Below are 5,000 nucleotides of genomic sequence, written 5' to 3'. Positions count from 1 at the left end.
GCATTGTTCGTCACCAAACTGTTCCTGGATGGTTGGGAGAAGTTGCTCTCGGAGGATGTGTTGGTACCATTCTTTATTCATGGCTGTGTTCTTAGGCAAAATTGTCCCGATCCCGCAGCTGTCTTGATCCCGCAGCTGAATCAACTTTAGGAGACGGTCCTGGCGCTTGCTGGACTTTCTTGGGCGCCCTGAAGCCTTCTTCACAACTATTGAACCGCTCTCCTTGAAGTTCTTGATGATCCTATAAATGGTTGATTTAGGTGCAATCTCGCAGCAATATCCTTGCCTGTGAAGCCATTTTTGTGCAAAGCAATGATGATGGCACCTGTTTCCTTGCAGGTAACCATGGTTGACAGAGGAAGAACAATGATTCCAAGCACCACCCTCCTTTTGAAGCTTCCAGTCTGTTTTTCGAACTCAGTCAGCATGACAGAGTGAACTCCAGCCTTGTCCTCGTCAACACTCACACCTGTGTTAACGAGATAATCACTGACATGATGTCAGTTGGACCTTTTGTGGCAGAGCTGAAATGCAGTGGAAATGTTTTTTGGGGGATTCAGTTCATTTGCATGGCAAAGAGGGACTTTGCAATGAATTGCAATTCATCTGATCACTCTTCATAACATTCTGGAGAATATGCAAATTGCCATCATACAAACTGAGGCAGCAGACTTTGTGAAAATTAATATTTGTGTCACTCTCAAAACTTTTGGCCACGACTGAATACATTTTAGTATGTGAGCCGTGTGGGAAATGAACCGACAACCTTTGCATTGCTCTATACAACTAAAGTGTTACATAAATGTGGTCTATAGGACTGTACCTTATCGTAGTACTTGATCTCGTAGTCCAGTATGTCGTTAGGCTGCTGTTCTACCTCCGTCCAGGAGAGGGCGATACTGTTGTCAGACGCCCAGTCTTTCCTCACCACGCCAACCAGAGAAGGACCTGCAGAGACACATTCACAGGCCTGGGTCAAATACATTGTGTAAAAATACTCCCCAAATACTCATCAGTGGTTTGGACCAGGGGGAGAGCAACTGCCGCCTCTCAATTCAGAATACAGGATGCCCCCCCCCTCGTAGTAAATGAGGAAAATGTAAAACTTTGTGGTCAATATTCGTGTACAAATGTTGTAATTTTTTAAGACAATCATGGTATTAATCATTTCTTCTACTCCACCAGATGTACGTCCTTGAACCAGTTAATTTTTTTTTTAAATCGCTCACAGAAGAAGTTATAAGGATTATATAGTTGGTACTGGCAGCCTGCAGTACCCCCGGTTGGCCTTCAAGTCGAGATACTCATCGAGAGGGGGCAGCACTGAGCTAGTCAGCAACATCACTTCCTGGAGTAGCTCAAACTGCGCATGTTAATGTCTACATAAATCTCCTCCCATAAGACACCATCTTAGCCAGCTAAAACCGACTTCTTGACCTTAACAAGCATAAAACCGACTTCCTGACCTTCACGAATAAAAAACCCTCTCCCTGACCTTAGCAAGATAAAAGCCCTACAGAAAAGACCGCCAAACACTAAAACCGACTTCCTCACCTTAGCAAGCTAAAACCGACTTCCTGACCTAGCAAGCTAAACCGCCTTCCCTCCTAAACTTAGCAGAAACCCTTAGCAAGCTAAAACCGACTTCTTGACCTTCAAATGCACCATTGTGTCTTCACATACTGTGGGGAAAAATTGTGTGATTGTCCATTCATTTACATTCATTGGTTTGGAACTCTTGGTGGTCCCAGTCTTGCTACCCCATGGTGTTATATAATGGTAATGGTGTTATATAATGGTAATGGTGTTATATAATGGTAATGGTGTTATATAATGGTAATGGTGTTATATAATGGTAATGGCATTATATAATGGTAATGGTGTTATATAATGGTAATGGTGTTATATCATGGTAATGGTGTTATATAATGGTAATGATGTTATATAATGGTAATGGTGTTATATAATGGTAATGGTGTTATATAATGGTAATGGTGTTGTATAATGGTAATGGTGTTATATAATGGGAATGGCATTATATAATGGTAATGGTGTTATGTAATGGTAATGGTGGTAGGGTTGGGCGGCAGGGTAGCCTAGTGGTTAGAGCGTTGGGCTAGTAACCGAAAGGTTGCAAGTTCGAATCCCAAAGCTGACAAGGAACAAATCTGTCGTTCTGCCCCTGAACAAGGTAGGCCGTCATTGAAAATAAGAATTTGTTCTTAACTGACTTGTTAAATAAAGGTATAATAAAATGTCAATATAATGGTAATGGAAATATATGGTGTTATATAATGGTAATGGTGTTATATAATGGTAATGGTGTTATAAACTGGTAATGGTGTTAAATCGTTAACCACCTAACCGAGGAACTCAATTTAACCTTGCGCAATACCCTAGATGCAGTTGCACCCCTAAAAACTAAAAACATCTGTCATAAGAAACTAGCTCCCTGGTATACAGAAAATACACGAGCTCTGAAGCAAGCTTCCAGAAAATTGGAACGGAAATGGCGCCACACCAAACTGGAAGTCTTCCGACTAGCTTGGAAAGACAGTACCGTGCAGTATCGAAGAGCCCTCACTGCTGCTCGATCATCCTATTTTTCCAACTTAATTGAGGAAAATAAGAACAATCCAAAATGTATTTTTGATACTGTTGCAAAGCTAACTAAAAAGTAGCATTCCCCAAGAGGATGGCTTTCACTTCAGCAGTAATAAATTTATGAACTTCTTTGAGGAAAAGATCATGATCATTAGAAAGCAAATTACGGACTCCTCTTTAAATCTGGGTATTCCTCCAAAGCTCCGTTGTCCTGAGTCTACACAACTCTGCCAGGACCTAGGATCAAGGGAGATACTAAAGTGCTTTAGTACTATATCTCTTGACACAATGATGAAAATAATCATGGCCTCAAACCTTCAAGCTGCATACTGGACCCTATTCCAACTAAACTACTGAAAGAGCTGCTTTCTGTGCTTGGCCCTCCTATGTTGAACATAATAAACGGCTCTCTATCCACCGGATGTGTACCAAACTCACTAAAAGTGGCAGTAATAAAGCCTCTCTTGAAAAAGCCAAATCTTGACCCAGAAATTATAAAAAACTATCGGCCTATATCGAATCTTCCATTCCTCTCAAAAATGTTAGAAAAAGCTGTTGCACAGCAACTCACTGCCTTCCTGAAGACAAACAATGTATACGAAACGCTTTAATGGCGTCAGACCGAGGCTCTGCATCTGTCCTCGTGCTCCTAGATCTTAGTGCCGCTTTTGATACCATCGATCACCACATTCTTTTGGAGAGATTGGAAACCCAAATTGGTCTATATGGACAAGTTCTGGCCTGGTTTAGGTCTTATCTGTCGGAAAGATATCAGTTTGTCTCTGTGAATGGTTTGTCCTCTGACAAATCAACTGTAAATGTCGGTGTTCCTCAAGGTTCCGTTTTAGGACCACTATTGTTTTCACTATATATTTTACCTCTTGGGGATGTCATTCGAAAACATAATGTTAAATTTCACTGCTATGCGGATGACACACAGCTGTACATTTCAATGAAACATGGTGAAGCCCCAAAATTGCCCTCGCTAGAAGCCTGTGTCTCAGACATAAGGAAGTGGATGGCTGCAAACTTTCTAATCTTAAACTCGGACAAAACAGAGATGCTTGTTCTAGGTCCCAAGAAACAAAGAGATCTTCTGTTGAATCTGACAATTAATCTGGATGGTTGTACAGTCGTCTCAAATAAAACTGTGAAGGACCTCGGCGTTACTCTGGACCCTGATCTCTCTTTTGAAGAACATATCAAGACTGTTTCAAGGACAGCTTTTTTCCCATCTACGTAACAATGCAAAAATCAGAAACTTTCTGTCCAAAAATGACGCAGAAAAATGTATCCATGCTTTTGTTACTTCTAGGTTGGACTACTGCAATGCTCTACTTTCCGGCTACCCGGATAAAGCACTAAATAAGCTTCAGATAGTGCTAAACACGCCTGCTAGAACTAGAACCAAAAAATTTGATCATATTACTCCAGTGCTAGCCTCCCTACACTGGCTTCCTGGGGGCAAGGGCTGATTTCAAGGTTTTACTGCTAACCTACAAAGCATTACATGGGCTTGCTCCTACCTATCTTTCCGATTTGGTCCTGCCGTACATACCTACACGTACGCTACGGTCACAAGACGCGGGCCTCCTAATTGTTCCTAGAATTTCTAAGCAAACAGCTGGAGGCAGGGCTTTCTCCCATAGAGCTCCATTTTTATGGAATAGTCTGCCTACCCATGTGAGAGACGCAGACTCAGTCTCAACCTTTAAGTCTTTACTGAAGACATATCTCTTCAGTAGGTCCTATGATTAAGTGTAGTCTGGCCCAGGGGTGTGAAGGTGAACGGAAAGGCTGGAGCAACGAACCGCCCTTGCTGTCTCTGCCTGGCCGGTTTCCCCTCTTTCCACTGGGATTCTCTGCCTCTACCCCTATTACGGGGGCTGAGTCACTGGCTTACTGGTGTTCTTCCATGCCGTCCCTGGGAGGGGTGCGTCACTTGAGTGGGTTGAGTCACTGACGTGGTCTTCCTGTCTGGGTTGGCGCCCCCACTTGGGCTGTGCCGTGGCGGAGATCTTTGTGGGCTATCCTCGGCCTTGTCCCGGGATGGTATGTTGGTGGTTGGAGATATCCCTCCAGTGGTGTGGAGGCTGTGCTTTGGCAAAGTGGGTGGGGTTATATCCTACCTGTTTGGCCCTGTCCGGGGGTTTCATCGGATGGGGCCACAGTGTCTCCTGACCCCTCCTGTCTCAGCCTCCAGTATTTATGCTGCAGTAGTTTATGTGTCGGGGGGCTAGGGTCAGTCTGTCACATCTGGAGTATTTCTCTTGTCTTATCCGGTGTCCTGTGTGAATTTAAATAGGCTCTCTCTAATTCTCTCTTTCTCTTTCTTTCTTTCTCTCTCTCGGAGGACCTGAGCCCGAGGACCATGCCTCAGGACTACCTGGCTTGAT

General features: G+C 43.4%; 1 pseudogene; it reads right to left on the bottom strand.

The window, feature by feature from the left end:
- The window catches only part of LOC106575017 (ephrin type-A receptor 6-like), a 189,851-nt pseudogene that overhangs the window by 42,642 nt on the left and 142,209 nt on the right, over window positions 1–5,000 (bottom strand).

Source organism: Salmo salar, chromosome ssa16, assembly GCF_905237065.1.
Source record: "Salmo salar chromosome ssa16, Ssal_v3.1, whole genome shotgun sequence".
In the NCBI taxonomy this organism is placed as follows: Eukaryota; Metazoa; Chordata; class Actinopteri; order Salmoniformes; family Salmonidae; genus Salmo; species Salmo salar.
This window is presented reverse-complemented; position numbering and strand designations above follow the sequence as displayed.